Genomic DNA, 25,817 nt, shown 5'->3' with positions numbered 1-25,817 from the left:
TCAAAATAAAAGCAGTGTCATTGTATTGGTTGCATCTATTACGACGATATATATTTGCATTGACTTTTAATTTGCCAATGACCTCATGTGGGCCAGTCAGGGTCAGCTATTGGGAATGTTATGCCAATGAGCTCATCTTTTTTTCTTTTGTTTACTTAACATACATTTTCTCAATCATTTAGACCAATGTTCAAATCCATTTCTTCTGCGTCTCAGAACAGGAAACAAATAATGAGAGAAACTGTCAAAATCCAAGTGTTGTCAAATAGTTATTTTCTTTATACTGGGAGTGTAGTTCTAAAATATAGCCTTGACATTTTATAACTCAGAATAAACGTGCTGCACAGTCAATATCACCATTTAAAACACCTGTAGATATTAATCACTAAACTGACCAGACAGGAAAAAAAAAAAGATTATTTATGGTGTTTGTCATATGGCATAACATATTTCATGGAGAAACAGCTGAATAGTGCTAAAAATAATCTAAATGACCACACCTTTCCAAAACCATCTTTACCTGTCCAAATATCTAATCAGCCAAAGTGGTACCAAACTGCTCAGACTGGCAAGGAACCATATAATTAGAAATGAATTGTTGATTGTAAATTTGTCCAATATTTAGTGGCACTTCAATCAAATACCAAACAACTGCATAATAATTGTTCCTCATTCCTTGAAAGTAGTTTGCATGTGTGAAAACATGGACACCAAATCTTACAAAGTGTTTCTTAAAATAGCATTCAGAGCCTTATTTCTCTCAGCTGCAGAAAGTGTACCGCTGATATTTGAAGGAGGATTGTAATTAAGTGGGGTAAACACATAAGGATTTTCTAAATCTGAAGAGATTTTTTTATCTGTTATAGACCCCACATATGAAGATAAAAAATCAGTTTTGATCTCAACACAGCACACCACACACATAACGATCTGTCCCACCACCATCTAGAATCTAGTCGTCCAAGCCAGAAATCTCACATGATCCAGCGTGATCTAACAAAAATGAAGAAGACGAAACATAGCAACAACATGTAACATGTGGTTTTGGTTGTGGGACGACTTGGCAGAGACGTTGAATAGACATTCTCAGCATCTCACAGCTCCACGAGCTGGTCCTCCATGTCTGAGGTCCACCGAACTTCATGTCTCAGGTCAGCCATGCTTGTTTTTATTCTCGTCTGCTTCAAATAAATATTCGCCTGATGGAAAAAGGACAATTTAGCCAAAACTTTTGTTTTTCAATTAAAAGGTCTTGCGCTGACAGGAGGTGGTTTTTTGGGTGTAGCGAAATTGGTTCATTGCACAAAACTACAATGGAAAGACCTTTTTGCGCAACTAGAGTCACGTGAATAAAAAAAAAAAAAAAAACAGATGTTGATAGATGTTATAACAAGCGGAGAAGAAGAGTTTGAAAACAAACATGGCACGATATGTGTGGACACACAAATCGTTTTTGAATTTCGTACAGAATAGAGGGGTAATATATAATAATAATAATAATAATAATAATAATAATAATAATAATAATAATAATAACGATGATGAATATATCTATAAATCAACGTGATATTTATGTTTGTCGCCATGTTTATGGAATGACTTCTTGTGACATCTCGTGATAATAAAAATACAAATAATCGCATCTATGATTTAATGGAAAAACCAACATTTCGCACTTCTGTTTTTTCATTTAGTAAATATTGGTGAAGTTTTGTGCATATGTTCAGTGGATAAGTGACTACTGACTTAAAGCACGGTTATTTGAGGAAAAACTATATTTGAGTTTTGTGCTCGGCTTTTAAGTGAGTTAGTGAGGTACAAAGAAGCTGCCACATAATATACCTTTATTTAACATCTGCAGTCCTTGAACATGTGTTTTGATCTTCATGCTGCATTCTTTATGTCTCTTTTATTTAGTGTTTGGTTTTCATGGAAATATGTTACAGACACTATCCTTCCTGAAGGAGATACTATTTGCACAACTTAATCCCACATCTCCTGAAGCCTATGAATTAAAAGTAAAAGGCATTTTTTCTGCCACTTTTTGCTTCAATTTCCAAAGGGTGGGAAAGATGAAATCATATGCCCTCTGATGTATCAAAGACTAATAGTTACACTTGAATGTAGAAAACTACACTAATCCACAAAGTGAAGAGAATCTTCAAGCACAGAATCATTTCTCTGGTTAAGATTTTTCTTTTAATATGAAATGATTTTCTTGTGCTTGCAGGAGTAACATCTGCACCTCTTAACTCACACACACATTTCAACTGTATGCTGTACAACACACAACAGTCTGTCTGTTTCTAACCTATGTTGACATCACACTTTTCGGACCTCTGGGAGGACCTTTCTGTGCTGGTAACACAGCTACCTGCACAAGCAGGATCTGAGGACCTGGGGCTGGTCACATTGTTATTCTGGACTCCTCTTACATTCTGCATAGCACTAATGCTGATGGCACACACTCGTAGACAAAGAGATGCCCTGGTGGAACAACTGGAGTGGATGAAAAAGGTTTATTACCCTGCCCCCCAAAGGGGAGGCAAGGGCTGTTGTTTTTGGTTCGGTTAGTTTGTTTTTTTGTTTGTTAACACTCTAGCAGTAGAACTATTGGTTGAATTCATACCGAATTTGCCAATATATACCAATTACCAATTACAATATACAGGGTTTTTTAAATTAATTTTTTAAAATCTTTTTCCCCCATTTACTTATAATGGGTAAAATTTCACATGTCTGTAGCAGCAAAACTATTGGTTGAATTCATACCAAATTGACTGTCTAGATGGTCAGTGACCAAGAATGGATCTCATTACATTTTGGGGACAGTAGGTCAAAGATCAAATTTTCAATGAATTTTTATAATTTTCCCATTTACTTATAAATAATAAATATGTGTGAGGGGCAGGGTTTGTTATCCCTGGCACCACTTGTTTGTTCACACTTTAGCAGCAAAACTATTGGTTGAATTCATACCAAATTGAGTTTATAGATTGCCAGTGACCCAGAATAGATCTGATTAGATTTTGGGAAAAGTAGATGAAAGTTCAAATTTTTTTATGAATTTTTCAAATCTTTTTTTTCCCCATTTAATGGGCAAAATTTCAAATATCTGTAGCAGCAAAACTGTCGGTTAAATTCATGCCAAATTGGGTTTATAGATTGCCAGTCACCCAGAACAGATACCATTACATTTTGGGAGAAGTAGGTCAAAGTTCAAATTTTTTATGATTTAAGAAAAAAAAAAAAGTTCCCCCATTTTGTACTCATAATGGGTGAAATTTCAAATGTCTGTAGCAGCAAAACTATTGGTTGAATTCATATCAGATTGACTGTCAAGGTGGTCATTGACCCAGAATAGATCTCATTACATTTTGGTAACAGTAGGTAAAAGTTCAAAATTTTAATGAATTTTAAAAATTTTCACATTTACTTATAATGTGTGAAATATGTGTGAGAGGCAGGGTTTGTTGTCCCTGGCACCACTTGTTTGTTAACACTCTAGCAGCAAAACTATTGGTTGAATTCATACCAAATTGAGTTTATAGATTGCCAGTGACCCAGAATGGATCTGATTAGATTTTGGGAAAAGCAGATCAAAGTTCAAATTTTTAATGAATTTTTCAAATGTTTTTTTCCCCACTTACTTTAAATGGGCAAAATTTCAAATATCTGTAGCAGCAAAACTATTGGTTGAATTCATACCAAATTGGGTTTATAAATTGCCAGTGTCCCTGAATAGATGTCATTACACTTTGGGAAAAGTAGGTCAAAGTTAAAATTTTTTTAAATTTATGTATTTTTTTAAATTTTCCCCTATTTTTTACTTGTAGTGGGTGAAATTTCAAATGTCTGTAGCAGCAAAACTGTTGGTTGAATTCATGCCAAATTGGGGTTATAGATTGCAAGTGACCCAGAATACATCATCATCATTACTGCATCATTCATGCTACAATGCGTGTGAGGGGCGGGGTTTGTTGTGCCTGGCACCACTTGTTTATGTGTCTTAGTTTTGGCTTGAAATACAGTAGATGGATAGGATACAGTGGGATTAACAGAACACATGAAATGACTAGAACTGTTAAATGTCAGGTTAAAGGAAATACTGTATTGACAAGAGTTGGAGACAGGGGAGGGCCGTCTGTTAAAGGCTGGGTATGCATGAGGAGGTTTGTCAAAAGGGAGGCAGTTGAGGCGTACAGTGCAAGTTAATTCTTTCATCTTGTTTAATCCCTCTTTAATGTAATGAATATTTTAGGATTGATGATGTCTTACTTTATTTAAAGACTTTAAACTTGCAGTGATTCACATTAGCCTTAATTCTTACACAGGGAAATCATGCCATTTAACATTGCTAGTAAAACTCCCGTTTTGACCTTGGGAGAAATGGCTGCCTTGTAGCCTTGTGATATTTTACTGATAGTTGTTGTGCAGACAGAAAGCCATTGAAGCAATGACCCTGAGTAGACTTTTTTTTGTGTGTTTTGTGATTTGTAAACACTGTTCAAACTTTTCTCTTGTCTCTGCTTTAGAAATGACAGAGACAGCAATGGTGGTTAAGAGAGCAATAGAATAAAATGGGAGAGTGAATAGCTTTGGTGACAAAAACACCATGAAATAGAAAATAAAACGCTATTTTCTGATTGTGTCAGAGCTAGGGATGGGAATCATTAAGAATTTAACGATTCCGATTCCATTGCTGATATTGCTTATTGATCCGATTCCTTATCGATTCTCTTATTGATTGTCATTGGGTGAGGGAATAAAAGAGTACAAACAGGTGTGTTTGCATTAACTGCCTTTTATATTTCCATGTCTGCACAGAAAATATTAACATATACAGTAGGTACAAATAATAATAACAGATGATGCCAGGCCTGGTTGGGGGGGGCGGCGGCGTACAGTGAAAGTGGAACTAAAGACGCTGCACTAATTCCTCTATTGCCACATTTCTACTACGTGGAACCAGTTCGACTGGGCTTGGCTTGTCTCCTTTTGTTGTGCACCTCATTTCCTTTCCCTTCTTACCTTCAGAAACTTGTATTTGAGGAGTTACGACGTTTGTTGCCCACACCGGAACCAGCCCGGCATTCACTCTGCCGCTACATTCACAAGTGCCGCTAAGTAGCGTGTCAAATACGTGACATTCCTGTAAATGAGTCACATGCTGTGGACAAATGTTTGAGCAGATTGGAGGGATTCCACCATTTTGAAGACATGGAAACTTTGCAAGTGTTCCAAGTAAGTGGACTTGGTGTCGTCTTTTTAGACTGTTTCTGCCTCAATGCCATGTTGGCTACATTCTGACCAAAACAATGCAGCATACGTGTGACATCATCACGCATGCACAACGAAGTCGGAATCAATAAGCAGAATCATTAAGCAGGAAGGCAAATGATTCCAAGGAATCAAGCTACTGGGAACCGGTTCTCAAAAAGAACCGGTTCTCAATTCCCATCCCTAGTCAGAGCCTTTATGGTCTAAAGCACAAATAAACACACCCATATCATTGCTAAAGTCTGTTGGAATGTCCTAGATGAAATAGAAGCCAAATACTCGCCTCCACCTCCTGTCTGTGTTAAATTGAGAGGTTTGTTTGGATGAGTTTTGCCCAACGTTTTTTCTCTCAGACAGAACTGCACCACAGTAAGAGTAGTGTAGAAAGTGAGAAGAGCACAAGGAACCACTGTTCTTGTATTGCTCTTTCAGTGCACATTTCACCAAGCAATTGTTGACTGAAGATAAACTCAATGCCCAGAGGTCAATGACCAGATAAGTGCAAACCCTTGCTTTCCATTAGTTTTAAAAATCTTGTGACCAATGGTCCAAGAATCTCAAATGAGGAGAATAAAGGCCTGTATGGTTGTTGCAAGTAAAGTAGTATGTCATCTGCGTATAAGCTGATTTTATGCTGAGAAGTGGAGTTGATAAAGGCTTGTACATACTCACCAAGAACAAAGAAATCATCTGTCTTACATGGCTGCAAGAAATGAATGATATCGTTCTTTTAACTGGTTTGGGAGTTCTTATGGGGTGTCCGACGGCTAATATGCGATTGGTCAGAAATATTAAATGGCCATGGTTACACTTGAGTTTCTTGAGAAGTATGAATTGTCCTGGCCAGAATTAACTTCTTAACTTTGAGAAAATGAAGAAATTTCTCTTTTCTTTTGACGTATGTACATGCCTTAAGATGATATATAGGGTCTTTAATGCGTCCTCATACTTTTGATCATGTAGTGTGTGTATCAGGGCTGCACAGTCAATTGAATAACGATGGATATCACAGGATCAGCTTGTAGAAATGATGTAACTGTAAAAGCCTGTGCTTTAAAAAGGCCCAGATTTAAGAACATTTAGGTTGATCTAATTGCAGAAATGGCCAAAGAATATGTGATCTTGTGATCTACTTGTGGCCAGCGCAGGAACATGTGGGTCCTGGAATGGCCTCCTTATCCATGAACATCGTGCGTTGTTCTTTTGTGGTTTCTAAGGCATTTGTTAGTGCACCCTGTGAAAGGGGGTTTTGTACTGTGTTTGTGGAAAATCTTGGACAGGATCACTCACCTGGCTACAAACTTAGGAACAGTCCACAAACACTCCATTCTCATAAGTCTGCCTTGAGAAAATCATACGAAATGGTCCATAAGTCGTAGCCATTCATAACGGCATTTCTGACCGAGGCTTAAGACTGGCTGGGAATACTTCAGAATTAGTGACATTAAGAAGGAAGAGATGATGTCACAACACACTTTTATTATGTTTTTTTAGCATTTTTTTTCCCCACGAGTAATATGTAACCAAACAAATGGACCCAAGTTGTAATACTGTATCTTTCAAGTTTTATTTCAAGTCAAGTAGACAAGGGGTGACATGGTGGTGCAGTGGATAGCACTCGTGCCCCACAGCAAGAAGGTCCAAGGTTTGATTCCAACACCAGTCGATGGGAAGTGTGTGGAGTTTGCATGTTCTCCCTGTATCTAAGTGGGTTCTCTCTGGGTACTCCGGCTTCCTCCCACCATCCAAAGACATGCACTGATAGGTTAATAGGTTTATCTAAATTGCCCATACGTGTGAATGTGAGAGTAATTGTTTGTCTCTATATGTCAGCCCTACGATGAACTGATGACATGTCCAGGGTGTACCCTGCTATGGAAGTCACCCCTGCCACTAATCATACACCATACAACACCATACACCACACAGTCACTCCTTCCACATGGTAAACAATAGCCAGGTAGCATGCTACTGATAGCTTGGTGGGTGCACACACTTGGCTACATTTAAACACCTGAGTCAGTCTCCTGTGCTGTTTTCCCATGACATTGTACAATAACACACACAAACACGAGTAACATTGAATTAGGTCTTTAATTATGTTCAATTCTATATTTTGAGATTTTGTTCCTAATTATGTTTTTCCTTTACTTACCATAGTGCTTCCTGGTTCTGGGCAGTGGAAAAGGACCCGAAGGGAGCATCAGGCTGCCTTTTATATTGACTGAGTTAAACGGAGAAATTAGGCTCAGCCTGTTGTACTGCACCATACCAGGTTTTCTGAGTATTAAAAGAGGGTGTGTAAATTCTAGAAGTAATTAGACAACTCCTTGGTTGTGAGTTTAAAACACATAAATTATTTTGTGATATAAATATGGAAAATAACCTATGTAGTGAGATTAAATGTTTAATTAGTTCCAATTACAAATGGTATGGTCCAGTGGGAGGGGCCAAGCCTTTAAATGGAGGGGGTCTGACATTGCTTATGGCAGTTAGAGAAGGGCTGTGCTGCTGTGCAGACCCGTGTTATTTTTTTTTTTTTTTGTTATTGTCATTATTTGCTTATTTCCTTGGATGCACTTAAGGGCAATAAAGCTCTTCACCTTTTTTATTGAATCACATGGACTTCGTCTTGTTGTTTTTGCTAAAGTTTTAAGGTCAAATTAGACCTCTTCCAGGCAGCCTTTCGGCAACCTACCCTCACTTCAGGTCGAAGTGTGACACCCGCCTTCGCCTATAAGTAGCTGGGATAGATTCCAGCGACCCGCGTGACCCTAGTGAGGATAAAGCGGGTTCAGAAAAGGAATGAATGAACAATTAGACAACTTGATAATCCTGAAAATGAGTCTCATTCAGTCTCATTACAACTTAAACTGAAATAATGCAAGGATCAGATTCAGAAAAGTGAAAAGCGGCCTTCTTACCCTGTGAAGTTTTCATTTAATTAAGACTCACTTACTGTACGTGATAGGACTTGTCATGCAGTTTTGTGTATAGAATTACTTAAAGTCTGCTGTGAAGGTGCTGCTTGTCACCTTTGGGAAAAAAGAGGTTTACTTAAGGAGCAGACAGCTGAATATGAATAAACTCTGAATCACAGCTGGTATTGAAAAAAAAAAGAGCTATTTCAGTGACATTGCTCAGTTGTTCAGACTCAATCCAACCTGTTAATAATGAATAACAACTGGGCAGGTAAAATCACCAGAGATTTATGTTAACAGCGTCTGACCATGCAGCCCCCTGGCAATAATGATATTAATAGATTGGCTGGGAGATGCAAGAATTTCAGCTGAGTAAATTCTTAAATCAATACTTTTCATTACCTATCTCATACCCCCACAACAGCAGGGAGTGGTGGAATTTGTTTGTGTTTTTTCATGTGTGCGTGACCGCTTGTGCACATGTATTGAAACGTGTATTCTCATTGCCTCCATAGCTTGCCATTATCTTCATTTCTATCCCCGTGCCTCATCAGCAGCATGTCCATCGGTCATGGTAAAGGCAGACCATGACGTAATAGCCATTTCATGAATTATGCCCCCACACATATGCCCAGGGTGTGAAAAAATGCCACACCTTCCCACCTTTTATGCGCACACATCTGCTGTCACATTCCACTTTGAACCGTTAGTGTCAATTTGCGTGGTGGCTTCACGCTTGGATTGTAAAGGCCCAGCCAGGGGCTAGCAGCGCCCCATCCTTTAACAATTACAGATAACAAGATGAACACTGGAAATGAAAAGTCATCAGGGTTCCCTTTCAGCCAAGCGTGAGTGACCGCATCGATTCCCCTTCATCTCTGGGTTAACCTTGGCTTTGTATGTGCTCAAACCTACCATGTCTTTATTGGCATTAAAATTAACATGGTGGGTGGGTAGCAGGCAACACCCCGCCTCAATACCCCATATATGCACACACACCATGACAGTGCTAACTCGCATTTTCCCTGCAGCCCTTATTCTTTTTCATTTTTTTCCCCCCAACTCCATCTGCTGGGGTTGAAAGGATTTTAATTTTTGATCCAATCTTTGGCTCATAATGTGGTAGCATACTATAGCCATAAAAACAGGGGTGTAATGTTTGTGTCGGCCGGGTGTTAAATGCTACCTGTCCTTGTTAAGCCTGTCTGTCCATGCAGATAGCCTCTACTCACAGGCATTAGGCACAACTGAAATAGTTCTCATCTGCTGCAGGGAGCATGGCTGCGTCTGATAATAAGGTGTTGATAGAGGGCATTAACTTGATGGCTTCTGCAGCCTGATCTACCAACAGACCGTGGGCAAGGGCAACGTCAGGGAGAGACAGTCAGAGACAGCACACAGTAGTCACACGTCGATTCACATATCAATCATTTATTTGATTTGAGACTGTAAAATGAACACACTGAATTGATTTACTTGCAGATCAGAATAGAAAGTGTAAAGGGGGGACTCTCAGGCTGAACTATGTCCTGTAAGGTGTGATTAAACCTGACATGCATGCTAAATTCAGATTATATTGTTTGTTGACGCCAGTTAAAGAAAAGGAGAACACAAAGCAGAGCCGTCAATCTGACTTTAGCGAAACTGGTTTTAAGATAAGAGTTGAATTTCAGCGATGCATTATGAAATGGCTGTAAAATTCACCCCCATCCTTAATTCTACATGATTACCGTGCACACTCTTTGATTGGCTTGATGATACAGAGCAGGCTACAATCTGGGGTTACCTGAGGTTGCATCCAGGTAATGTCTACGCTTGTTTTGCCATGTCTCATCACACCATAGAGGAAAACTGCCATGCAATTACAATGTTTACATTATTCATACAAAGCAGTGGATTTCAGTGAATTGATGAATAATGCAGGAGCAGAAATAAGTTGACAGAGTGAAATGTATTTCAAAACTGATGAAATGTAACTTCAGGTGAAAAAAATGACCTAAATACTGTTTCAGCAGTTATTAGTTTAATTTAATTGAAAGGACTCGAGTTAAATATCCAGTGGGTTGGATTTTGGGTAATTTAGTGTGCTCAGCAATTTATGATGTTTTCAGTAGTGTAGCATCGCCTGAAAATGAGCACTTTTGACACAAGACTTTTTATTAATTTTGGAACAGAATCAGAGTAGACCTTTTACTCTTGATCTCAAGTAAAAACGTAGCTGGGTATCAATAGAAAGGGATATTTCACCACCTCTGTTTTCAATAATAACATCATACACACCAGATTGTTTTCGGAAAAGTTTTCATCTACATGAACGTGCATAAATACACAGTAAAGTGCTATCATGGGGTGATGGTTAGGATAAACAAAGGTTGCACACATGATGTTGATGCATTTTTTGTCGCATACTGTTATGTTCAGGACACTAAAACTCCGGTTCCCCCTGCACACGTTAACACGAAAATGGAGTTTTCCGAAATCTCCACTTTTGCTGAAGTTTTCAGACATAATTGTTTTCAGTGCTTTAAGCTGGAGTTTTCCTCTGGATGACAGGAAAAAACACTAGAAAAAAATATTTTTTCCAGATACCTGGCTGCGTATACATATGCCATTTGTTTTGTAACAGGAAACATTTACCATTAAGATGTATCTCTACTGTATACTGTGTTTGAGTGTGGACCAAAGACCTTATCCCCTAAACTCAAAAACCCAACAAAACACTAAATAGCTCTAGAGAGGGGCTATCGAGTTTTTTTAGTGGCTCCCATTAGATTAGGGCAATGTTTCTCAAACTGTGGGGTGGGCCCCCTAGGGGGTGTGTGAAGGCTTGCCAGGAGGGGCATAGGATCACTCTTGGATGATTTTTTTTCTTCAGGTTAGAACATGTAGCAGATAGAACTGACGTTTTAGTATTGGAGCACCCTGGACTCATTTTAGGGATGTACAAGAAACAAATCTACTGCCATGGTGATCTGTCACTAGACTAGACAAGAGTTTAGGTTTGGAGAATGGACAAGGATTTGACAGGAAAAGAAAAATGGACAATCTTTCTGTTTTTGTACAGTTTGCACTTTAATGTTCTGAGATGTGCAATGACAACGGGCTCATTGCAACCACTGATATTGTTAAAACGTTTGTCTTTGTTAGCAAAATTTGTTTGTTGTTCTAAAAACAGTAACTTTATTGTCATAGTTGTAAGATAATTGCACTTTTCCTATCTTTACTTGGAAAAATATTGTCTCAGGGAGCAGTCTTGTTGAGTTTATTTGTATTATTTAATCAAAAATCTAAGTTATTTTTAATTTGCACAACAAATTATTCAAGGAAAAGCTAAAAGTATTGTTAGAATATTGATTGCACCACTGTTACAATGTTGCTGGGGTTGAGGGGGGCCTCGAGATTTTTCATCCTCCAAAGGGGGGCCCAACAGAAAAAGACTTGAGAACCACTGGAGTGTTGTTATTCATGCTAACACTGTCTGTTCTATTAGTGTGCTATATGTTAGAGTTAGCCCTCTTCACAATTCCTCCTTTAAATTTAATTCACAACGTGGCATACTATGTCAGCAGGTGATGTAGGGATGTCATATGTTTTTCTTTGACACACATGTTTGATCACATATTTGCTCATTGTAGGTAACTAAAATTGCTTCTGATTGAATCAAACTTCTTAGCCATGGTTTATGTAACACAGACATGTTCCATGCCTCTTTTACACATCACTGTAGGAAGTGAATAGACTCTATTTATGATCTCACCTGTGTTCGTCTGTTCATTAACCCTGCTTGACCTCAGCTGTGTCCTCCTCAGTGGTTTTCTCTCCTCCTCAGCTTCCCACCTTCTGGCCTGCCTCCACCCTGGGGCACCAATAAGGGGGGGTAAACATGACAAATTCATGGGGCCCCACATTTGTGGGGGGCCCATAGAGCAGAGGAGGGGGTTCAGTGGATACAAGGTAGAAGTTGTGAAAATTTCGTGTAAGATCTGCTGCATACAAGAGGCATAGAAGTCGGGAATCGGACATTGAAAGCATGTTAAGTTTCAGTTTCATGTTAGTGCAAGTGATGTTATGTATGGACACCCCCCCCGATTTAAGATTCTCTGGATTAGAACCCTGCATTTGGTTCCATATCTGGCCAAATTACTACGGTCCAAATTTTATGCAAATTAATATTTAGAGGTTGCACAAAACACGTGAAGATCGCTCTATATACTATAACATAACTAGCCAAATGAATAAGGCATATTAGAGTAATTTGTAATTTTATTCTCAAACTCAAACTGCAACTCGCATAAAAATATTACTTAGAAAGTCCAGCAACCACTGTTGCTTTATTGAAATTACAAAAAATGTTCCTGTGTTCTTTGACAACTTGGAGTAAGTACTGTTTCTGATCTTCATTTTTTGTTCGGCTACAGTTGAAGTCTTGAAAAGGCTTCACCGCTCTTTCAGCAACATCCTTGACAACTTTTCTGGAATGCACAGTTTTATCAGCCTTCTGAAAGTCTTCATCATCAGCCCAGTCTTCTGGAGGAATTCTTAAGAATGTTTGTGGCAGATCCAAAGTTTCAAAGAAACGCATCGTGCTGGTGGTGACAAAATCACTAATCTGCTTCCCTTCATAATCTGCTTGATTAAGGGCATCACAACGCTTTAGTGGAACCTCTGAACCTTCACTTTCCATAATGTTGGGAACCATTAGCTGCTTCTGCTCTTGTGTCACACTGGAGTCGAAGAATGCCAGGCCAACCAATTCTTCACTCAAATACCAAAGGCGTCGGCCAAAAGCTGTTAAGGCTGCTTTCTTGACAACTGAATTCTCATACTGTGACAGCTTTTTAAGGAATGCCTAATCATTTGCAGGGGCTTTCGCTGGTGATGGGGCTTCAAACCATGCTCTGATGGAGAGGCTTTGTGCAACCTCTAAAACATCTCCTTTTTCTTCCAAATTTTCTCCTAAATCATCTTTTGAATGCCAAAACCTAATGCAGGGTTCTAATTGAGGTTATCTGAAATTTTAGTTTTTACCATAATTGTTGGACCACCCTAATACTGAATTTTATAAAAGGGCCCACAACGTTTAGCTAGCCTCCACCCTTACTCACCTGTTTTCTGTTCTGTATTCACACAGCCTACATATAACTCTTACTTTCCCTTTTGTTCTCCATCTGTTCATAACTCACACACTCGCACTCATCACCCTTGTTCCTGCTGGTTTTACCCATGATTCTCTTTACGTTTTTGGACATTTTCTGTTTTACTACCTTTGTTAGTGAGTTTTAGCTTTTGTTTAATACATTACCTTGACACCGGCATCTGCCTCTGGGTCTTCCCTCCTTCCTCAAACCTTGATATACTGCATCTAGTTCAGTATATTTTAAGTAGGAGTAGGCAGCACCGAAGACATTCAGATGTATTGGCCGTAAAAGAATTGTCACTTTATGACTTTTGTTCAGTTTTCTTTGTTCTTGTGCTTCTACAAAAGTGAGGTAAGTCTGCTATGACTTGATTTGCTTATCAGATAATTCACAACCTTCAGGAATAAGTTAAAAAGAAATTGGTCTTCCCACCGAAAACAGACAGAGGAACAGGGGAAGAGATGCAAATATGAAGATAGAGAGGTAAATATTTGGAAGGAGACACTGTGATGATAGAACAAATATCATAAACACTGGTAGATGCCATAAAGAGAAAAAAAAATCAGGCAAATAAAGACAAGGAAAGGTAGGAAAAAAAGCAACAGAGGGGCATTGTGAAAAATGCTTCTCTCTCTTTTCAGCATCTGGGCCGTTCACAAATCTGATAAGCACATATCCTCCGAAGCACTGCCGCCTCCACTCCACAGACTTAAGGGAGAACATGGCGTGCAGTGTTTATCACCCCATTGCCGTCATTAGGAATCACACAGATTAGCCTTGACATTCTCACAGATGAGAGGGGTAACAAAGAGAGCGAGATATTAGTATGCTAATGCACATCAAAAGAGTTCAGAGTGGTCCTTTCATCCAGGTTTAAGCCCTCTATTCTGGTGAAAAGCGTGCAGATAATACATTTCTGATTCACCTTTGAGCAAGTCTGCGTTCAAGACTGTATGAATTTTTATGTGCAGCCTTCGTGGTGTGTGCGTGTCTCTGTCTGATCGTGTGCTCAGGTGGTATCAAGCTGTCAATAAACCAGTCTACAGTTCAACTACTTAGCACTGACAGAGGCGGGGTCCTAAAGGCTAAGAGACAAAAATGCCCGATTGTTCCCCATCTATTTGCAATGGTCATTACACACACATACCTTTCATTATTTGCCTGTTATGGCTGCTTGTTAAGTCTGCCTTTCTTTTTCTCACAAGATGGCAGTGTACCGCCTTGGTTTCTTTGCTCCAGTGGGAAAGAACCCAGCTCCTGGACACGATCAAGTCTTTTGTTTGGACTTGGAAGTGAGAGAGGTATCAGTTGAAGCATACAAAAGCTGATAGTAGAGTCTTTCAATCCTAATAATGTGCTGCAACGAGTTGTGCGTGGTCTTATTGATCGGACAACTTGGGCTTAAATGAGAAACAATGGCTTTGGTAAGACTTTGCGTGAAGAATGGAAGAGTGTGCATCTCATTGAGTGCATGCAATGTTTGTGCATACACAAGCAAGGACGTAGTATTTATGTGGGCGCACATGTGCTTCAATTGTGTTTTGAGTGATATGCAAGCACCATTGTCTCGTGTTACTTAGCATCGATAATTTCAGCCTCGTCCTTTGTTGGTGTAGCCGCGTCATTTGTTGAGAATGAGGACAACATGCCATAAATCCCCTCACTACCCCCGTATAGCTGTTTTTAAAAAAAAAAAAAGGAAAAAAAAGGAAGAGGGTGGCATATTCTCAGAAAAAAAGCTGCAAAATGTAGTCCTTTAAATGAGTCTAATCCTCAGCCTATTTCTTATTTTCTAGGATAAATGGGCATTAGAAGCCTTTAGTCAAATGAGTTCATTATTTAGGCCTCTTAACGACAATCCTGGCCTTTGAACATTGTCATCAGTGGCTCTCCACAAAACGCATGTGATCCATACAGCTGCTGCGTGACACTGATTTACAATGAAATGGCAAGTGTCTGGATGTACATCAAGCCCGGGGAGATAAGGTGCTCTCTCGGGAAAGATCAAATAGGACAATCTGGAAGAGCCAGCCGCTTCACACAGGAGCTAAACTGTAGTCAGCTGTAACAAGATGCATGGAATATCGGCCGCTCACAATGAAGCCTCTGTGGTGTTTTGCCAGTGTTGGAGTAGAGCTCAGAACAAATGAGGGCTGTTTTTTCCACTCTTAAAATAGCATATGTTTGCGTTTGATACTTCATGAAACATAAACGTAGTGAGAAACTGTCTGTAGAAGTAACGGTGCAACAAGGGTAAGGTAATGTGGACTCACTATAACCGGCGCTTGCATTTTGATTATGTATGAGATGGAAAGCATTGAGAGAGATAGAGAGAGAGATTCACTCCGCTGTTGAAGAGAACAGTTTTGAAAATTTAACATTCGTCGCACCGGGTGGAATATCATGTTTAAGCCAAGAGGTGCAGAAAGCAGTAACTTTCCCTTTAAAAGATGCTCCACTGTGGATAAGCAGGTGACCTCCATTAAAGAAGCTGAAGACAGATAAATATAGAAAGGTGAGAGATAAGGAGGATAAAGCTGCAGTGTAATAGAAAAAAAAAATAAGAAGTGGACCAAGAGGCAGCTTAGAATGGTGGGATTGTAAAAGGAAGTCTTGTTTTTTGTGCTGTGACCTGATCTGTTAGGGGTGGATGCTGTAAACTGCTCTTTTTTTTTATACGCTTTATGGCCCTGTGGTATGAGTTTTAACTACACCATGCTGACCAGTAGAGCAGTCACAGATCTTAAGTGGCGATGAGTACATAAGAGGGAGGCAACAGTGCTTTAATCCATGCCTAGTCACAAGAAGAAGCAGCATCCAGTCCCTGCTCTTTTCTGCCTTCACAACAATAATGGGTAATTACAGTGGTTTTAATTTGGGTTCTGAAATATCCAGGCATGAAAATGATTAAATAAACCGGAGCATTTGAACGCCCATGTCTGCTTATAATTTCAAGAGAAATTTGTGACTTTGGTGGTGGTTACCATTTGCCTGGATGAGCTGAAAGGAAACAAGACAGTATTTGATTTACACTGGACGAGTTTATTTTTATTTCAGTGATGATGTTCATTGAGTACAGAAACGAATCAGAAGGAAAAACAGGAACAACTTACAGTCACAGTTTCAATTCACTATTCTGTTGAACTAGCTTAAAGGGTTAACATTAATAAAAACCTCCTCTTAATTGCTCTGGTAATTTTATGACCTTTTTGTTGCAAAACAGAATGTTTGCATGCTAGTTATTCACTTGTTCTGTTTTTCCACTTCGTACAGCTTGACTTTTATTTTATGTCATGCGTTGGAACAAAAATCAAAATCTTACCAAGATAATTTTCACTTGTGCCATTGGCAGATTTTTTTGCTTGAATTAAGCACAAAAAAAAAAGCAAAAGCAACATTTTTTTTTTTAGCTTGAATTAAGCAAAAAAAAATTTAAAAAAAATCTGCTAATGGAACAAGTTAAAATTATCTTGGTAAGATTTCTTGAAATAAGATTTTCAAGATCTGTTGTCTAAAAATAAGTTCTTATATCTCACTGATAGGTTACTCTTTAGGTGATTATGTCTTATTTTAAGCGTGATGAGATATTTTGACTAGAAATGAGAAAAATACACTTGGTAAGATTTTGATGTTTTCCAGTGTGAATACATGTTTCAGACACAAGTTGAGATTTTATTTGATGGCATTTTTTTTGCAGTAGAATTGCATGACCAGTAGAGCAGTCACAGATCTTAAGTGGCAATGAGTACATAAGAGGGAGGCAACAGTGCTTTAATCCATGCCTAGTCACAAGAAGAAGCAGCATCCAGTCCCTGCTCTGATCTGCCTTCACAACAATAATGGGTAATTACAGTGGTTTTAATTTGGGTTCTGAAATATCCAGGCATGAAAATGATTAAATAAACCGGAGCATTTGAACGCCCATGTCTGCTTATAATTTCAAGAGAAATTTGTGACTTTGGTGGTGGTTACCATTTGCCTGGATGAGCTGAAAGGAAACAAGACAGTATTTGATTTACACTGGACGAGTTTATTTTTATTTCAGTGATGATGTTCATTGAGTACAGAAACGAATCAGAAGGAAAAACAGGAACAACTTAAAGTCACAGTTTCAATTCACTATTCTGTTGAACTAGCTTAAAGGGTTAACATTAATAAAAACCTCCTCTTAATTGCTCTGGTAATTTTATGACCTTTTTGTTGCAAAACAGAATGTTTGCATGCTAGTTATTCACTTGTTCTGTTTTTCCACTTCGTACAGCTTGACTTTTATTTTATGTCATGCGCTGGAACAAAAATCAAAATCTTACCAAGATAATTTTCACTTGTGCCATTGGCAGATTTTTTTGCTTGAATTAAGCACAAAAAAAAAAGCAAAAGCAACATTTTTTTTTTTTTAGCTTGAATTAAGCAAAAAAAAAAATTAAAAAAATCTGCTAATGGAACAAGTTAAAATTATCTTGGTAAGATTTCTTGAAATAAGATTTTCAAGATCTGTTGTCTAAAAATAAGTTCTTATATCTCACTGAAAGGTTACTCTTTAGGTGATTATGTCTTATTTTAAGCGTGATGAGATATTTTGACCAGAAATGAGAAAAATACACTTGGTAAGATTTTGATGTTTTCCAGTGTGAATACATGTTTCAGACACAAGTTGAGATTTTATTTGATGGCATTTTTTTTGCAGTAGAATTGCATGACTAGTAGAGCAGTCACAGATCTTAAGTGGCGATGAGTACATAAGAGGGAGGCAACAGTGCTTTAAACCATGCCTAGTCACAAGAAGAAGCAGCATCCAGTCCCTGCTCTGATCTGCCTTCACAACAATAATGGGTAATTACAGTGGTTTTAATTTGGGTTCTGAAATATCCAGGCATGAGAATGATTAAATAAACCGAAGCATTTGTTCTCCCTAAAAAAAAAAATTAAAATAAGAAAGATCCTCCCATACTAATATCTTTAAACTTTATACTTAAATTTTTATACTTTTAAGAACGTTTATTTCTACCTGCCTTTCTTTTTGCACTGTTGTGTTGCATATTGCTCCTGTAGACTGTTAAATTTCCCCATGGTGGGATCAATAAAGTCTTGTCTTGTCTTGTCTTGTCTTGTCTTGTCTTGTCTTGTCTTGTCTTATCTTATCTTATCTTATCTTATCTTATCTTATCTTATCTTATCTTATCTTATCTTATCTTATCTTATCTTATCTTATCTTATCTTATCTTATCTTAGTCTTAGTCTTAGTCTTAGTCTTAGTCTTAGTCTTAAACAACCATCAGTTTGTTACAGAGCATCCAGACGTCATTCTGGATCAATGGAAAAGGGTTGTGTGCTCTGATGGGTCAATATTGACCCTGTTCCAGAATGATAAATGCATCAAGGTGGGAAGACAGGCAGATAAGGTGATTGCCCATCATGCCTAGTGTCTACAGTACAAGCCTCTAGGGGCAGTGTTATAATCTGGGGTTACTTTAGTTGGACAGGTCTAGGTTAAAAAAAAATAGCAGAAATAAATCAATGGATATCATATGTTTATTAAAACAATGACACAGTGAATACCAGCTGTAACCAGTGTAAATCCTAATGCATCTAAAAGTCAATGTGATGTCATGAGTTGTGTACAGATAACACGCCACTTTTAATTGGTATGTTATCTGTACACATTATAAGCTTTCCGCTGGTATGTTTACACCACATCAAATACCACACGATTAGCGGTTAGGGTTAGGGTTAGGGTTAGGGGTTGCGGATATGTAAACCGGAGATCTTGGCATACATTGACACGTGATCAAATGGCGTTGAATAACACATGAAAGGATGAAAATATGTACGTATAGCACGCCAAATGCCATAAGAATTGGCGTGACATACAACGCAGTTTCATGAGATCAGTCTGTAAAAGTAGAATACTGCACTCACGTTAAACCATAATGTAAATATGAGACTATATGACCCTGTGATCAATCTGCTACAAACATGTTTAGACCCAGGCACCTTTAAGACCCTCTGACAACACTGAACATCTCTTTCTTTCCCTGTCTTTATGTCCTTTTCTTTTGTCTCCTTCTGTTTGGCCCCAAAATACCTCCCCCTAACCACCGGTCAGCCGCTATCAATCTGGAAACCGAGTGCAAAGTATCGACTTTTCCTTGTCAGCCTCTGCAGATAGATGCCGGCTTATTGTTTTGGTTCTGCCCCCAAATATTTAGACACATAGTCCAGGGACTCTTGGCTTTATTGATTAACCATTAAAAAGCTGCTTAGCCTTTGACTGTGCCACAGAGAATGAAAAGGACTCAGAAAAACAGAGGTGTCAACAGAGGATGGAATGTCTGCCTTGCATTCAATGTGGCACTTGACCTTTCAACTGCAGGTTCAGCTCTCCATAGGCTGAAGGAACTCTTGAGGAGCATCTTTGACTTCCTCATAGTACTCAGTGCTCTCAGTATTTACACAGATTCTTTTTTCATCAGCGCTCAAGTGCTTGTACTTACAAGACAATATGGTGTAGCAACAGTCACCTAGTCAATACGGTACTTTCCTCTAGCATTCATAAGCAGTGTTGGCCCACATAGGCTGTGATATGAATTCTCATTTCTGTGATTCACCTGCAGCCCTACCATAAATCAAACTATGTCACAATTCAAGTTTGCAATAATTTCTCCAACTGAGTGTGTGTGGTAAGACTATCATGTCGTTTAGTGCCTCAGAAATTACATGAAACTTTAAAATGTGCAAAATCAGTGTTGCATTAAGGTTGTAATAATACTTTAGGTTAATGATATTTAAATTTAGGTCCAAAAATGACTTGTATATTGAAAATATCATGCTTTAAGAGTATTAATGAACAGTCAACCAGCACTGAGAAAAGTGTTAAGATTTATTGATCCAACAATTCAAAAAGTGGCATAACACTTTACATTTTAACCCTTGGGTATGTGTGAGTTGAAATATTAAAAAAGCCTTTATAAGACACTCATAGAAATACTGTGAAATTCAACATTTCAACCATAGTGTGTTATTAGAAGAACATAACAAGACTTTATTACTTTTATGAAATGTTTCAAAATGTTTTAATTTGCTTAGAATTTAGAAAATTAAGGTCAATTAAGTTAACATATTTGGTTCCTTACCGGTAAGTGGAAAAAAAACAAAAAAACAAAAAAACATCTGCAAAATGTAAAAATATAAGAAAAACACATGTAAGGTGAAAGGAACATGTATTTTAGAATGTTAGAAGATCACTTTTAGAACATTAGACCAACATCAGTGCAGATGCAGACACCTGTCCACATCCACATTATCCCCTTGAACATCATTCCTTACATTAGTACCATTTCTTCATGGTACCTAACAAAGCAGGTACACTCACTGTTCATGCAGAGGTGGACCTTACAGACCCTGTAGACCACATTAGACCTGAGATTGTTGACTGACTGTCCCCACTGTAACTGTTGCTGTCACTGTCTTGTAATGTATGTGGAAATGCCCAAAAATAGTCATTTGCCCAATAAAGGGTTAGAGAGAATATGCTGTATATTCAATCAATCAATCAATCAAATTTTATTTATAGCACCAAATCATAACAAAAGTTATCTCATGACACTTTACATATAGAGTTGGTCAAAACCAGACTCTGGTTTTGGCCAACTTGATGACATTATGGACAGCAGTAACACTTTCATTTTCCATGTTATTATTGTTGTTTTTCACCTTTTAAAGTGAAGACAGACACAGATGCTCCTAAAGGAAATTTAAAACCCCATTTACAGAAACATTGGAACGTTTTCTTGAAAATAATGAAAACTAAACCAACTCAACTCAATAGTGTTTTGTAAATCAAACAGATTTAACCTCTGACAGCAGAAATGTATTTTTTCCCCCCATTTCTGCAAATAGTTCAGCAAAATCCTTCTTTACTTTGCATTTTTCTGCAATTATATAATAATGGCACAGGCTGATATTACATTTACAACTGCATTTTAATGAACTGTGCAGCCCTTGTCGTTGCTCAAGACTTGATGATAAAAATGTCTTTCAATCAAGAAGAGTATTTCTCTTATGAAAAACTGCAAGAAAACAGAAAAAATAGGTACATCTTCACTTCATTTTGTCTTTCAGTGACAAACTAAACAGTTTCTAATTACAACAACGTTATGTCACCAATAAAAATTCTAATTTGTTCTTCTGGCAAACAGTTTGAGCCCTTATGCTCTAAATGCCAAATAAAAGAAATTATGCATGCTAAATGCACACAACATTTCCTGTGTTATTTGTTTTGGCAAGCACTGGTTTGGCTGCTTCCTGTGGTAACAAAAGCTGAAACTGACAGAAAATTAACACTTTTTAATCACTGAAGACTATCAGCTCGCCAAAACGCAGCCTGTAAGTTAACAAGGGAGCGACAAAGTATATCTGCCTGGGCTGACAGTGACGCCACGTCGGCGTTTGTCCGAGCCATCACTTGCTCTTCGCCCAGCCTCAGCCAGTGGATCGTTCTGCGTAGCACCTCTGACCGACGGGGGCCAGGGGGAATATACCGACCATCACATTCTATCTATTCCCTTTTAGCCCTGCCTTCAGCTTCTTTCCTGCCTGCGACTTGGCAGACATGCAAATGATCCTGTCAATATCACCCTCGCCCGCACCTCACAACCCCCCAACCCTGCAAATAAGTCATGCCCATTTGCTGAAATGGGGGGCTGTGACCCAGGCTGGCTGTCACACCACATACTGCTTCTCCTCAGTCACTTTGGAAATAGCACTGACATCTCAACTAAAGGATGGGGGACGGAGAGACAGAGCGGGAGAGAAAGAGAGAGAGGTTCGGCTTTGGCTGCATTTATTCATGGCATAATAAGAACCACTTTGGCAGCATTTAGAGGAAACATTACAAATTCCATGTCCATACAAATGTATATGTAGAGGGAAACAATAGCATTCGCATCTGTTCCATTATTAAACCAAGCATGGATGAAAATGATTTGTTTTGCAAATTGTGATGAAAAATTAGTGTGTATTTGCAAATGTATGTCATTCTACCGATCTGTAAAGTAACTTGACAGTATAATTGTGTTTCAAATATTATCTGGCTCTATAAATTAGTTTCATATAATTATTAAAGTCAAAAGATATGAATGCGTCTTCATTTAACTCCAATAGTCAATATTTCATCGAGGCTACATTGGAAGGGATTTTTAGCTTTCACTCCTTGTAAGTATCAGTATGTGCACCAGCTCTGCAATGAAAAAAAAAAAAAAAATGTCGTTTTAAAGATGCAGATGTGCTCAAACTGACTCCGCACGGATAAGGAGCATCTGTGACAATCTGTCTTTAAGTTATTTCCAAGTTTTGTGAAGGGATTTAGCTCTGGGTTTTGGTTGGTTGACTCAAAGACTTATCAGACTCCTTGTCAGAAGACATTCAAGCTCAGATTTGGTTGTATGCTTAAGAGTTACAGTATAATAAATTTGGTCCTAAATCTATGGTTTTTAGTTAAACACTGTCACAAAGTAATTTTTTGCTTCTTTGTGATAGCTTTACCTGCCTGATATTAACTTTTTGTCGTCTGGACACTGTCTACTTTATAATACACACATTGCTTAATGTTGGAAACTGCAGCACCAGCAGACTTTTAGAACTGCCATCTAAACTGTGGAACCCTTTTGTGGAATAGTGTTCTGTGACTTTTTCATCTAAGCACTGACCCTTTCTGATCCTTTCCTTCAGTTAAGGTCACTGGATTTCCAAAGTTCAGAATTTAAGCATAATTAAGAATGTATGAACTGTCTTGAAAGTAGGGATGCACCAATACCAGTATTGGGTATCGGGTACGATATAGATATAGATTTTGCAAAATAAATGACGGTGACAAAAGTAACGCTAACTGCAAGTAACATTAAATACACAGACAGATACGGACGGAGTGTTCTGTCCGTCCTCTGCGTACATTCCATCCGTTTTCTAGGTGCTCACAGATGTATACCCAGATGGAGAATACCACCAGGAACCGCATAGGTAGTGGGTTTGAGAAAAACTACTGACATATTTATGACAACTACCCTCATCAATGTCAATATCAACATTAGTATCCACATTACTGTTACCTCTGTCTTCTCCATGTTTATTATTACTGACTTTCTTCTTCTCAAAAAACTTTACTTTTCTTCGTGGTATTTGTCCAGTATGGTTAATTATGAGCAACGCCCTCTGATGGATTGATTGAGAAACGCTCATTCTAACGCATTAAATGTCAGTAGCAGCACTATGTTACAGTCAGACTAATGACAACAACAATAAAGCACAACTAAAAACTGTAATGGTATTATTAAGTACTCATATCGGTACTCGGTATCGGCAAGAACTCAAATTTAAATACTTGTACTAGGTCTGGAAAAAAAGTGTTATCAGTGCATCCCTATTTAAAAGTATTAGGTTGTTACTGAATCACAAAGTTGTTTTCATGTATGTTAGGAAGGAGATTTTTGATTTTTTTAAACAACATCAACCAATGACACAACACATAACCCTACCCAGACATGAACAGATACAAACGGAAAATGAAAAGACACAATGAAAATTCTAAAAAATATTAACAGCCATGTTTAAACAGCATTAATAAGTGCAGTATAAAAGAACAATAGAAAAAAAGGCAATAGAAAAAAGAGCAAAGAAAAAGAAAATAAATAATATTAAAAAAAAAATTAATACATTAAAATTTATTTATAATTTTCTTATTTATTTATTTATTTTTTTTAATTAAAAGTGGTGACACGGTGGTGCAGTGGTTAGCACTCGTGCCTCACAGCAAGAAAGTCCTGGGTTCGATTCCAACACCAGTCGACAGGGGTGGGACCTTTCTTTGTGGAGTTTGTATGTTCTCCCCTTGTCTGCGAGGGATCTCTCCAGGTACTCCAGCTTCCTCCCACCATTCAAAGACATGCACTGATAGGTTAATCTAAATTGCCCATAGGTGTGAATGTGAGAGTTATTGTTTGTCTCTATATGTCAGCCCTGCGATGAACTGGCCAAATGTCCAGGGTGTACCCCGCCTTCACCCGTAAGTAGCTGGGATAGGCTCTGAGCGACCCCCATGACCCTAGTGAGGATAAAGCGGATTAAGAAAATGAATGAATGAATAAAAAAAAAAGGGGGGAGTACTCAGAGAATATTGTCGTGGGTTTCTCATAAAATACAAAGAAGGGGCACCATATTTTGTAAAACTGACTCTCTGATCCCCGAACAGTATATCTGATCTTCTGTAGACTCATGCAGGACACTATGTCTCTGAGCCAATGTGAACAGGAAGGAGGAACTTCCCATCACTCTGATTCATAAACGTTTGAAACACCAACTATGTCCGTGTCACAGTCCGGTCTGGCGTGGCCGCTGACCCCTCCCTCCGCAAACAGACTCACCATCTCATCCACCTGCTGTCAATCAATCAGTCAATCAAATTTTATTTATATAGCGCCAAATCATATCAAAAGTTATCTCATGACACTTTATATATAGAGCCGGTCGGAACCAGACTCTCGAGCCAATTTACAGAAACCCAACAGTTGTGTGCCGCACCGCCACAGCTCTTATATTTAGCAGCTGCATATGAGGTTCTTTTCAGCGCTGGATCATCACACCTCATCACTTACCATAACCCAGACTTCTCCACCATTCAGTTCACCAGACTCTGACTGCCGTCGTTCCACTCTCTGGTTTTTTGTTACCCCTTGTTCATGTTTCTTTTCTGTTTAATAAAACTCATCCTATCATTCATACCACATGACAGTCTGATGGCTTTGCAGTGTACTTCAATAGTATGTATACAGTCTTACATGTTAGCTTTTGATTTTAGTTTAAAAGACACCAGATGGACTTTTGTTCATCATTTACTTTACCATACAACACAGAATAAACTCCCTTCTATACAGAAAAGTAACTTGAAGTTTCAGATTTCCTCAGAACTGACAGCTGTCACATAGGATACAGTCATTTACATGTTACAGCCTGTTCTCTGCTCGTATATTACAGAATGTTTAGGTTATAGATAATATTTTAGTATAATTTGTGTGATTTAATTTAGTAATATACATACATGGCTTCTTCCTATTATGTCCATTTTTTTTATCCAGTACTGGGGTCCAGATAAACTAAAGTTGCCATCTCACACAACTGGCTCTTTAAGCCTTTCTATGCCCAGTGCCACTACACTCTAAATGTGACACAGATTTAACACTGTGACAGTAAAGGATCTGGCCAGTGGCTTAGCTGTAAGGCTTTAGCGCTGAATCCAACCACAACTAAATGGCTTATTGTTATTTTTGACCATCAACCCTTTATGCCCAGTGGGACCACCGCTAGTCTTTTTTTTTTTTTTATCATCGACACAGACATGAAGGAGATGGTGGGTGGGTGGAGAAGACACAGCACACACACACACACACACACACACACACACACACACACACACACACACACACAC

Source organism: Sphaeramia orbicularis, chromosome 3, assembly GCF_902148855.1.
Source record: "Sphaeramia orbicularis chromosome 3, fSphaOr1.1, whole genome shotgun sequence".
NCBI lineage: Eukaryota > Metazoa > Chordata > Actinopteri > Kurtiformes > Apogonidae > Sphaeramia > Sphaeramia orbicularis.
The sequence above is the reverse complement of the archived record's forward strand: the minus strand, read 5'-3'. Positions refer to the sequence as shown.